Source organism: Aphelocoma coerulescens, chromosome 3, assembly GCF_041296385.1.
Source record: "Aphelocoma coerulescens isolate FSJ_1873_10779 chromosome 3, UR_Acoe_1.0, whole genome shotgun sequence".
In the NCBI taxonomy this organism is placed as follows: domain Eukaryota; kingdom Metazoa; phylum Chordata; class Aves; order Passeriformes; family Corvidae; genus Aphelocoma; species Aphelocoma coerulescens.
Window position 1 is genome coordinate 27,287,232 of NC_091016.1, and position 12,211 is coordinate 27,299,442.

The following is a 12,211-nucleotide window of genomic DNA, read 5'->3' on the forward strand; positions in this document are numbered from 1 at the left end:
CGTGCAACGAACGAGTGCAAAATAAAAGCGGGAAGAAGGGAACGAGAAAAAGCGTGCAACGAACGAGTGCAGGAAAAAAGCGGGAAGAAGGGAACGAGAAAAAGCGTGCAACGAACGAGTGCAGGGGAAAAGCGGGAAGAAGGGAACGAGAAAAAGCGTGCGACGAACGAGTGCAGGGGAAAAGCGGGAAGAAGGGAACGAGAAAAAGCGTGCGACGAACGAGTGCAGGGGAAAAGCGGGAAGAAGGGAACGAGAAAAAGCGTGCAACGAACGAGTGCAAAATAAAAGCGGGAAGAAGGGAACGAGAAAAAGTGTGCAACGAACGAGTGCAGGGAAAAAGCAGGAAGAAGGGAACGAGAAAAAGCGTGCAACGAACGAGTGCAGGAAAAAAGCGGGAAGAAGGGAACGAGAAAAAGCGTGCAATGAACGAGTGCAAAATAAAAGCGGGAAGAAGGGAACGAGAAAAAGCGTGCAACGAATGAGTGCAAAATAAAAGCGGGAAGAAGGGAACGAGAAAAAGTGTGCAACGAACGAGTGCAGGGGAAAAGCGGGAAGAAGGGAACGAGAAAAAGCGTGCAACGAACGAGTGCAGGAAAAAAGCGGGAAGAAGGGAACGAGAAAAAGCGTGCAACGAACGAGTGCAGGGGAAAAGTGGGAAGAAGGGAACGAGAAAAAGCGTGCAACGAACGAGTGCAGGGAAAAAGCGGGAAGAAGGGAACGAGAAAAAGTGTGCAACGAACGAGTGCAGGGAAAAAGCGGGAAGAAGGGAACGAGAAAAAGCGTGCAACGAACGAGTGCAGGGGAAAAGCGGGAAGAAGGGAACGAGAAAAAGCGTGCAACGAACGAGTGCAAAATAAAAGCGGGAAGAAGGGAACGAGAAAAAGCGTGCAACGAACGAGTGCAGGGGAAAAGCGGGAAGAAGGCAACGAGAAAAAGCGTGCAACGAACGAGTGCAGGGAAAAAGCGGGAAGAAGGGAACGAGAAAAAGCGTGCAACGAACGAGTGCAGGGAAAAAGCGGGAAGAAGGGAACGAGAAAAAGCGTGCAACGAACGAGTGCAGGGGAAAAGCGGGAAGAAGGGAACGAGAAAAAGCGTGCAACGAACGAGTGCAGGGGAAAAGCGGGAAGAAGGGAACGAGAAAAAGCGTGCAACGAACGAGTGCAGGGAAAAAGCGGGAAGAAGGGAACGAGAAAAAGTGTGCAACGAACGAGTGCAGGGAAAAAGCAGGAAGAAGGGAACGAGAAAAAGCGTGCAACGAACGAGTGCAGGAAAAAAGCGGGAAGAAGGGAACGAGAAAAAGCGTGCAGTGAACGAGTGCAAAATAAAAGCGGGAAGAAGGGAACGAGAAAAAGCGTGCAATGAACGAGTGCAGGAAAAAAGCGGGAAGAAGGGAACGAGAAAAAGCGTGCAACGAACGAGTGCAGGGGAAAAGTGGGAAGAAGGGAACGAGAAAAAGCGTGCCACGAACGAGTGCAAAATAAAATCGAGAAGAAGGGAACGAGAAAAAGCGTGCAACGAACGAGTGCAGGGAAAAAGCGGGAAGAAGGGAACGAGAAAAAGCGTGCAACGAACGAATGCAAAATAAAAGCGGGAAGAAGGGAACGAGAAAAAGCGTGCAACGAACGAGTGCAGGAAAAAAGCGGGAAGAAGGGAACGAGAAAAAGCGTGCAACGAACGAGTGCAGGGGAAAAGCGGGAAGAAGGGAACGAGAAAAAGCGTGCAACGAACGAGTGCAGGGAAAAAGCGGGAAGAAGGGAACGAGAAAAAGCGTGCAACGAACGAGTGCAAAATAAAAGCGGGAAGAAGGGAACGAGAAAAAGTGTGCAACGAACGAGTGCAGGGAAAAAGCAGGAAGAAGGGAACGAGAAAAAGCGTGCAACGAACGAGTGCAGGAAAAAAGCGGGAAGAAGGGAACGAGAAAAAGCGTGCAATGAACGAGTGCAAAATAAAAGCGGGAAGAAGGGAACGAGAAAAAGCGTGCAACGAACGAGTGCAAAATAAAAGCGGGAAGAAGGGAACGAGAAAAAGTGTGCAACGAACGAGTGCAGGGGAAAAGCGGGAAGAAGGGAACGAGAAAAAGCGTGCAACGAACGAGTGCAGGAAAAAAGCGGGAAGAAGGGAACGAGAAAAAGCGTGCAACGAACGAGTGCAGGGGAAAAGTGGGAAGAAGGGAACGAGAAAAAGCGTGCAACGAACGAGTGCAGGGAAAAAGCGGGAAGAAGGGAACGAGAAAAAGTGTGCAACGAACGAGTGCAGGGAAAAAGCGGGAAGAAGGGAACGAGAAAAAGCGTGCCACGAACGAGTGCAAAATAAAAGCGGGAAGAAGGGAACGAGAAAAAGCGTGCAACGAACGAGTGCAGGGAAAAAGCGGGAAGAAGGGAACGAGAAAAAGCGTGCAACGAACGAGTGCAAAATAAAATCGAGAAGAAGGGAACGAGAAAAAGCGTGCAACGAACGAGTGCAGGAAAAAAGCGGGAAGAAGGGAACGAGAAAAAGCGTGCAACGAACGAGTGCAGGGGAAAAGTGGGAAGAAGGGAACGAGAAAAAGCGTGCAACGAAGGAGTGCAGGGAAAAAGCGGGAAGAAGGGAACGAGAAAAAGCGTGCAACGAACGAGTGCAGGGAAAAAGCGGGAAGAAGGGAACGAGAAAAAGCGTGCGACGAACGAGTGCAGGGAAAAAGCGGGAAGAAGGGAACGAGAAAAAGCATGCCACGAACGAGTGCAGGGGAAAAGCGGGAAGAAGGGAACGAGAAAAGGCGTGCAACGAACGAGTGCAGGGAAAAAGCGGGAAGAAGGGAACGAGAAAAAGCGTGCAACGAACGAGTGCAAAATAAAAGCGGGAAGAAGGGAACGAGAAAAAGCGTGCAACGAACGAGTGCAGGGAAAAAGCGGGAAGAAGGGAACGAGAAAAAGCGTGCAACGAACGAGTGCAAAATAAAAGCGGGAAGAAGGGAACGAGAAAAAGCGTGCAACGAACGAGTGCAAAATAAAATCGAGAAGAAGGGAACGAGAAAAAGCGTGCAACGAACGAGTGCAAAATAAAAGCGGGAAGAAGGGAACGAGAAAAAGCGTGCAACGAACGAGTGCAAAATAAAAGCGGGAAGAAGGGAACGAGAAAAAGCGTGCAACGAACGAGTGCAGGGAAAAAGCGGGAAGAAGGGAACGAGAAAAAGCGTGCAACGAACGAGTGCAAAATAAAAGCGGGAAGAAGGGAACAAGAAAAAGCGTGCAACGAACGAGTGCAGGGGAAAAGCGGGAAGAAGGGAACGAGAAAAAGCGTGCAACGAATGAGTGCAGGGAAAAAGCGGGAAGAAGGGAACGAGAAAAAGCGTGCAACGAACGAGTGCAAAATAAAATCGAGAAGAAGGGAACGAGAAAAAGCGTGCAACGAACGAGTGCAAAATAAAAGCAGGAAGAAGGGAACGAGAAAAAGCGTGCAACGAACGAGTGCAAAATAAAAGCGGGAAGAAGGGAACGAGAAAAAGCGTGCAACGAACGAGTGCAGGGAAAAAGCAGGAAGAAGGGAATGAGAAAAAGCGTGCAACGAACGAGTGCAGGAAAAAAGCGGGAAGAAGGGAACGAGAAAAAGCGTGCAATGAACGAGTGCAAAATAAAAGCGGGAAGAAGGGAACGAGAAAAAGCGTGCAACGAACGAGTGCAAAATAAAAGCGGGAAGAAGGGAACGAGAAAAAGCGTGCAACGAACGAGTGCAGGAAAAAAGCGGGAAGAAGGGAACGAGAAAAAGCGTGCAACGAACGAGTGCAGGGGAAAAGCGGGAAGAAGGGAACGAGAAAAAGCGTGCAACGAACGAGTGCAAAATAAAAGCGGGAAGAAGGGAACGAGAAAAAGCGTGCAACGAACGAGTGCAGGGGAAAAGCGGGAAGAAGGGAACGAGAAAAAGCGTGCAACGAACGAGTGCAGGGAAAAAGCGGGAAGAAGGGAACGAGAAAAAGCGTGCAACGAACGAGTGCAGGGAAAAAGCGGGAAGAAGGGAACGAGAAAAAGCGTGCAACGAACGAGTGCAGGGAAAAAGCGGGAAGAAGGGAACGAGAAAAAGCATGCAACGAACGAGTGCAAAATAAAATCGAGAAGAAGGGAACGAGAAAAAGCGTGCAACGAACGAGTGCAGGGAAAAAGCGGGAAGAAGGGAACGAGAAAAAGCGTGCGACGAACGAGTGCAGGGGAAAAGCGGGAAGAAGGGAACGAGAAAAAGCGTGCGACGAACGAGTGCAGGGGAAAAGCGGGAAGAAGGGAACGAGAAAAAGCGTGCAACGAACGAGTGCAAAATAAAAGCGGGAAGAAGGGAACGAGAAAAAGCGTGCAACGAACGAGTGCAGGGAAAAAGCAGGAAGAAGGGAACGAGAAAAAGCGTGCAACGAACGAGTGCAGGAAAAAAGCGGGAAGAAGGGAACGAGAAAAAGCGTGCAATGAACGAGTGCAAAATAAAAGCGGGAAGAAGGGAACGAGAAAAAGCGTGCAACGAACGAGTGCAAAATAAAAGCGGGAAGAAGGGAACGAGAAAAAGCGTGCAACGAACGAGTGCAGGAAAAAAGCGGGAAGAAGGGAACGAGAAAAAGCGTGCAACGAACGAGTGCAGGGGAAAAGTGGGAAGAAGGGAACGAGAAAAAGCGTGCAACGAACGAGTGCAAAATAAAATCGAGAAGAAGGGAACGAGAAAAAGCGTGCAACGAACGAGTGCAGGGAAAAAGCGGGAAGAAGGGAACGAGAAAAAGCGTGCAACGAACGAATGCAAAATAAAAGCGGGAAGAAGGGAACGAGAAAAAGCGTGCAACGAACGAGTGCAGGAAAAAAGCGGGAAGAAGGGAACGAGAAAAAGCGTGCAACGAACGAGTGCAGGGGAAAAGCGGGAAGAAGGGAACGAGAAAAAGCGTGCGACGAACGAGTGCAGGGGAAAAGCGGGAAGAAGGGAACGAGAAAAAGCGTGCAACGAACGAGTGCAAAATAAAAGCGGGAAGAAGGGAACGAGAAAAAGTGTGCAACGAACGAGTGCAGGGAAAAAGCAGGAAGAAGGGAACGAGAAAAAGCGTGCAACGAACGAGTGCAGGAAAAAAGCGGGAAGAAGGGAACGAGAAAAAGCGTGCAATGAACGAGTGCAAAATAAAAGCGGGAAGAAGGGAACGAGAAAAAGCGTGCAACGAATGAGTGCAACATAAAAGCGGGAAGAAGGGAACGAGAAAAAGTGTGCAACGAACGAGTGCAGGGGAAAAGCGGGAAGAAGGGAACGAGAAAAAGCGTGCAACGAACGAGTGCAGGAAAAAAGCGGGAAGAAGGGAACGAGAAAAAGCGTGCAACGAACGAGTGCAGGGGAAAAGTGGGAAGAAGGGAACGAGAAAAAGCGTGCAACGAACGAGTGCAGGGAAAAAGCGGGAAGAAGGGAACGAGAAAAAGTGTGCAACAAACGAGTGCAGGGAAAAAGCGGGAAGAAGGGAACGAGAAAAAGCGTGCAACAAATGAGTGCAGGGGAAAAGCGGGAAGAAGGGAACGAGAAAAAGCGTGCAACGAACGAGTGCAAAATAAAAGCGGGAAGAAGGGAACGAGAAAAAGCGTGCAACGAACGAGTGCAGGGGAAAAGCGGGAAGAAGGCAACGAGAAAAAGCGTGCAACGAACGAGTGCAGGGAAAAAGCGGGAAGAAGGGAACGAGAAAAAGCGTGCAACGAACGAGTGCAGGGAAAAAGCGGGAAGAAGTGAACGAGAAAAAGCGTGCAACGAACGAGTGCAGGGGAAAAGCGGGAAGAAGGGAACGAGAAAAAGCGTGCAACGAACGAGTGCAGGGAAAAAGCGGGAAGAAGGGAACGAGAAAAAGCGTGCAACGAACGAGTGCAGGGAAAAAGCGGGAAGAAGGGAACGAGAAAAAGCGTGCAACGAACGAGTGCAGGGAAAAAGCGGGAAGAAGGGAACGAGAAAAAGCATGCAACGAACGAGTGCAAAATAAAATCGAGAAGAAGGGAACGAGAAAAAGCGTGCAACGAACGAGTGCAGGGAAAAAGCGGGAAGAAGGGAACGAGAAAAAGCGTGCGACGAACGAGTGCAGGGGAAAAGCGGGAAGAAGGGAACGAGAAAAAGCGTGCGACGAACGAGTGCAGGGGAAAAGCGGGAAGAAGGGAACGAGAAAAAGCGTGCAACGAACGAGTGCAAAATAAAAGCGGGAAGAAGGGAACGAGAAAAAGCGTGCAACGAACGAGTGCAGGGAAAAAGCAGGAAGAAGGGAACGAGAAAAAGCGTGCAACGAACGAGTGCAGGAAAAAAGCGGGAAGAAGGGAACGAGAAAAAGCGTGCAATGAACGAGTGCAAAATAAAAGCGGGAAGAAGGGAACGAGAAAAAGCGTGCAACGAACGAGTGCAAAATAAAAGCGGGAAGAAGGGAACGAGAAAAAGCGTGCAACGAACGAGTGCAGGAAAAAAGCGGGAAGAAGGGAACGAGAAAAAGCGTGCAACGAACGAGTGCAGGGGAAAAGTGGGAAGAAGGGAACGAGAAAAAGCGTGCAACGAACGAGTGCAAAATAAAATCGAGAAGAAGGGAACGAGAAAAAGCGTGCAACGAACGAGTGCAGGGAAAAAGCGGGAAGAAGGGAACGAGAAAAAGCGTGCAACGAACGAATGCAAAATAAAAGCGGGAAGAAGGGAACGAGAAAAAGCGTGCAACGAACGAGTGCAGGAAAAAAGCGGGAAGAAGGGAACGAGAAAAAGCGTGCAACGAACGAGTGCAAAATAAAAGCGGGAAGAAGGGAACGAGAAAAAGCGTGCGACGAACGAGTGCAGGGGAAAAGCGGGAAGAAGGGAACGAGAAAAAGCGTGCGACGAACGAGTGCAGGGAAAAAGCGGGAAGAAGGGAACGAGAAAAAGCGTGCAACGAACGAGTGCAAAATAAAAGCGGGAAGAAGGGAACGAGAAAAAGTGTGCAACGAACGAGTGCAGGGAAAAAGCAGGAAGAAGGGAACGAGAAAAAGCGTGCAACGAACGAGTGCAGGAAAAAAGCGGGAAGAAGGGAACGAGAAAAAGCGTGCAATGAACGAGTGCAAAATAAAAGCGGGAAGAAGGGAACGAGAAAAAGCGTGCAACGAACGAGTGCAAAATAAAAGCGGGAAGAAGGGAACGAGAAAAAGTGTGCAACGAACGAGTGCAGGGGAAAAGCGGGAAGAAGGGAACGAGAAAAAGCGTGCAACGAACGAGTGCAGGAAAAAAGCGGGAAGAAGGGAACGAGAAAAAGCGTGCAACGAACGAGTGCAGGGGAAAAGTGGGAAGAAGGGAACGAGAAAAAGCGTGCAACGAACGAGTGCAGGGAAAAAGCGGGAAGAAGGGAACGAGAAAAAGTGTGCAACGAACGAGTGCAGGGAAAAAGCGGGAAGAAGGGAACGAGAAAAAGCGTGCAACGAACGAATGCAAAATAAAAGCGGGAAGAAGGGAACGAGAAAAAGCGTGCAACGAACGAGTGCAGGAAAAAAGCGGGAAGAAGGGAACGAGAAAAAGCGTGCAACGAACGAGTGCAAAATAAAATCGAGAAGAAGGGAACGAGAAAAAGCGTGCAACGAACGAGTGCAGGAAAAAAGCGGGAAGAAGGGAACGAGAAAAAGCGTGCAACGAACGAGTGCAGGGGAAAAGTGGGAAGAAGGGAACGAGAAAAAGCGTGCAACGAAGGAGTGCAGGGAAAAAGCGGGAAGAAGGGAACGAGAAAAAGCGTGCAACGAACGAGTGCAGGGAAAAAGCGGGAAGAAGGGAACGAGAAAAAGCGTGCGACGAACGAGTGCAGGGAAAAAGCGGGAAGAAGGGAACGAGAAAAAGCGTGCCACGAACGAGTGCAAAATAAAATCGGGAAGAAGGGAACGAGAAAAAGCGTGCAACGAACGAGTGCAGGGAAAAAGCGGGAAGAAGGGAACGAGAAAAAGCGTGTAACGAACGAGTGCAAAATAAAAGCGGGAAGAAGGGAACGAGAAAAAGCGTGCAACGAACGAGTGCAGGGAAAAAGCGGGAAGAAGGGAACGAGAAAAAGCGTGCAACGAACGAGTGCAAAATAAAAGCGGGAAGAAGGGAACGAGAAAAAGCGTGCAACGAACGAGTGCAGGGGAAAAGCGGGAAGAAGGGAACGAGAAAAAGCGTGCAACGAATGAGTGCAGGGAAAAAGCGGGAAGAAGGGAACGAGAAAAAGCGTGCGACGAACGAGTGCAAAATAAAAGCGGGAAGAAGGGAACGAGAAAAAGCGTGCAACGAACGAGTGCAGGGAAAAAGCGGGAAGAAGGGAACGAGAAAAAGCGTGCAACGAACGAGTGCAAAATAAAAGCGGGAAGAAGGGAACAAGAAAAAGCGTGCAACGAACGAGTGCAGGGGAAAAGCGGGAAGAAGGGAACGAGAAAAAGCGTGCAACGAATGAGTGCAGGGAAAAAGCGGGAAGAAGGGAACGAGAAAAAGCGTGCAACGAACGAGTGCAAAATAAAATCGAGAAGAAGGGAACGAGAAAAAGCGTGCAACGAACGAGTGCAAAATAAAAGCAGGAAGAAGGGAACGAGAAAAAGCGTGCAACGAACGAGTGCAAAATAAAAGCGGGAAGAAGGGAACGAGAAAAAGCGTGCAACGAACGAGTGCAGGGAAAAAGCAGGAAGAAGGGAACGAGAAAAAGCGTGCAACGAACGAGTGCAGGAAAAAAGCGGGAAGAAGGGAACGAGAAAAAGCGTGCCACGAACGAGTGCAAAATAAAATCGAGAAGAAGGGAACGAGAAAAAGCGTGCAACGAACGAGTGCAGGGAAAAAGCGGGAAGAAGGGAACGAGAAAAAGCGTGCAACGAACGAATGCAAAATAAAAGCGGGAAGAAGGGAACGAGAAAAAGCGTGCAACGAACGAGTGCAGGAAAAAAGCGGGAAGAAGGGAACGAGAAAAAGCGTGCGACGAACGAGTGCAGGGGAAAAGCGGGAAGAAGGGAACGAGAAAAAGCGTGCGACGAACGAGTGCAGGGGAAAAGCGGGAAGAAGGGAACGAGAAAAAGCGTGCGACGAACGAGTGCAGGGAAAAAGCGGGAAGAAGGGAACGAGAAAAAGCGTGCAACGAACGAGTGCAAAATAAAAGCGGGAAGAAGGGAACGAGAAAAAGTGTGCAACGAACGAGTGCAGGGAAAAAGCAGGAAGAAGGGAACGAGAAAAAGCGTGCAACGAACGAGTGCAGGAAAAAAGCGGGAAGAAGGGAACGAGAAAAAGCGTGCAATGAACGAGTGCAAAATAAAAGCGGGAAGAAGGGAACGAGAAAAAGCGTGCAACGAACGAGTGCAAAATAAAAGCGGGAAGAAGGGAACGAGAAAAAGCGTGCAACGAACGAGTGCAGGAAAAAAGCGGGAAGAAGGGAACGAGAAAAAGCGTGCAACGAACGAGTGCAGGGGAAAAGTGGGAAGAAGGGAACGAGAAAAAGCGTGCCACGAACGAGTGCAAAATAAAATCGAGAAGAAGGGAACGAGAAAAAGCGTGCAACGAACGAGTGCAGGGAAAAAGCGGGAAGAAGGGAACGAGAAAAAGCGTGCAACGAACGAATGCAAAATAAAAGCGGGAAGAAGGGAACGAGAAAAAGCGTGCAACGAACGAGTGCAGGAAAAAAGCGGGAAGAAGGGAACGAGAAAAAGCGTGCAACGAACGAGTGCAGGGGAAAAGCGGGAAGAAGGGAACGAGAAAAAGCGTGCGACGAACGAGTGCAGGGGAAAAGCGGGAAGAAGGGAACGAGAAAAAGCGTGCGACGAACGAGTGCAGGGGAAAAGCGGGAAGAAGGGAACGAGAAAAAGCGTGCAACGAACGAGTGCAAAATAAAAGCGGGAAGAAGGGAACGAGAAAAAGTGTGCAACGAACGAGTGCAGGGAAAAAGCAGGAAGAAGGGAACGAGAAAAAGCGTGCAACGAACGAGTGCAGGAAAAAAGCGGGAAGAAGGGAACGAGAAAAAGCGTGCAATGAACGAGTGCAAAATAAAAGCGGGAAGAAGGGAACGAGAAAAAGCGTGCAACGAATGAGTGCAAAATAAAAGCGGGAAGAAGGGAACGAGAAAAAGTGTGCAACGAACGAGTGCAGGGGAAAAGCGGGAAGAAGGGAACGAGAAAAAGCGTGCAACGAACGAGTGCAGGAAAAAAGCGGGAAGAAGGGAACGAGAAAAAGCGTGCAACGAACGAGTGCAGGGGAAAAGTGGGAAGAAGGGAACGAGAAAAAGCGTGCAACGAACGAGTGCAGGGAAAAAGCGGGAAGAAGGGAACGAGAAAAAGTGTGCAACGAACGAGTGCAGGGAAAAAGCGGGAAGAAGGGAACGAGAAAAAGCGTGCCACGAACGAGTGCAAAATAAAAGCGGGAAGAAGGGAACGAGAAAAAGCGTGCAACGAACGAGTGCAGGGAAAAAGCGGGAAGAAGGGAACGAGAAAAAGCGTGCAACGAACGAGTGCAAAATAAAATCGAGAAGAAGGGAACGAGAAAAAGCGTGCAACGAACGAGTGCAGGAAAAAAGCGGGAAGAAGGGAACGAGAAAAAGCGTGCAACGAACGAGTGCAGGGGAAAAGTGGGAAGAAGGGAACGAGAAAAAGCGTGCAACGAAGGAGTGCAGGGAAAAAGCGGGAAGAAGGGAACGAGAAAAAGCGTGCAACGAACGAGTGCAGGGAAAAAGCGGGAAGAAGGGAACGAGAAAAAGCGTGCGACGAACGAGTGCAGGGAAAAAGCGGGAAGAAGGGAACGAGAAAAAGCGTGCCACGAACGAGTGCAAAATAAAATCGGGAAGAAGGGAACGAGAAAAAGCGTGCAACGAACGAGTGCAGGGAAAAAGCGGGAAGAAGGGAACGAGAAAAAGCGTGCAACGAACGAGTGCAAAATAAAAGCGGGAAGAAGGGAACGAGAAAAAGCGTGCAACGAACGAGTGCAGGGAAAAAGCGGGAAGAAGGGAACGAGAAAAAGCGTGCAACGAACGAGTGCAAAATAAAAGCGGGAAGAAGGGAACGAGAAAAAGCGTGCAACGAACGAGTGCAGGGGAAAAGCGGGAAGAAGGGAACGAGAAAAAGCGTGCAACGAATGAGTGCAGGGAAAAAGCGGGAAGAAGGGAACGAGAAAAAGCGTGCGACGAACGAGTGCAAAATAAAAGCGGGAAGAAGGGAACGAGAAAAAGCGTGCGACGAACGAGTGCAAAATAAAAGCGGGAAGAAGGGAACGAGAAAAAGCGTGCAACGAACGAGTGCAAAATAAAAGCGGGAAGAAGGGAACAAGAAAAAGCGTGCAACGAACGAGTGCAGGGGAAAAGCGGGAAGAAGGGAACGAGAAAAAGCGTGCAACGAATGAGTGCAGGGAAAAAGCGGGAAGAAGGGAACGAGAAAAAGCGTGCAACGAACGAGTGCAAAATAAAATCGAGAAGAAGGGAACGAGAAAAAGCGTGCAACGAACGAGTGCAAAATAAAAGCAGGAAGAAGGGAACGAGAAAAAGCGTGCAACGAACGAGTGCAAAATAAAAGCGGGAAGAAGGGAACGAGAAAAAGCGTGCAACGAACGAGTGCAGGGAAAAAGCAGGAAGAAGGGAACGAGAAAAAGCGTGCAACGAACGAGTGCAGGAAAAAAGCGGGAAGAAGGGAACGAGAAAAAGCGTGCAATGAACGAGTGCAAAATAAAAGCGGGAAGAAGGGAACGAGAAAAAGCGTGCAACGAACGAGTGCAAAATAAAAGCGGGAAGAAGGGAACGAGAAAAAGCGTGCAACGAACGAGTGCAGGAAAAAAGCGGGAAGAAGGGAACGAGAAAAAGCGTGCAACGAACGAGTGCAGGGGAAAAGCGGGAAGAAGGGAACGAGAAAAAGCGTGCAACGAACGAGTGCAAAATAAAAGCGGGAAGAAGGGAACGAGAAAAAGCGTGCAACGAACGAGTGCAGGGGAAAAGCGGGAAGAAGGCAACGAGAAAAAGCGTGCAACGAACGAGTGCAGGGAAAAAGCGGGAAGAAGGGAACGAGAAAAAGCGTGCAACGAACGAGTGCAGGGAAAAAGCGGGAAGAAGTGAACGAGAAAAAGCGTGCAACGAACGAGTGCAGGGGAAAAGCGGGAAGAAGGGAACGAGAAAAAGCGTGCAACGAACGAGTGCAGGGAAAAAGCGGGAAGAAGGGAACGAGAAAAAGCGTGCAACGAACGAGTGCAGGGAAAAAGCGGGAAGAAGGGAACGAGAAAAAGCGTGCAACGAACGAGTGCAGGGAAAAAGCGGGAAGAAGGGAAC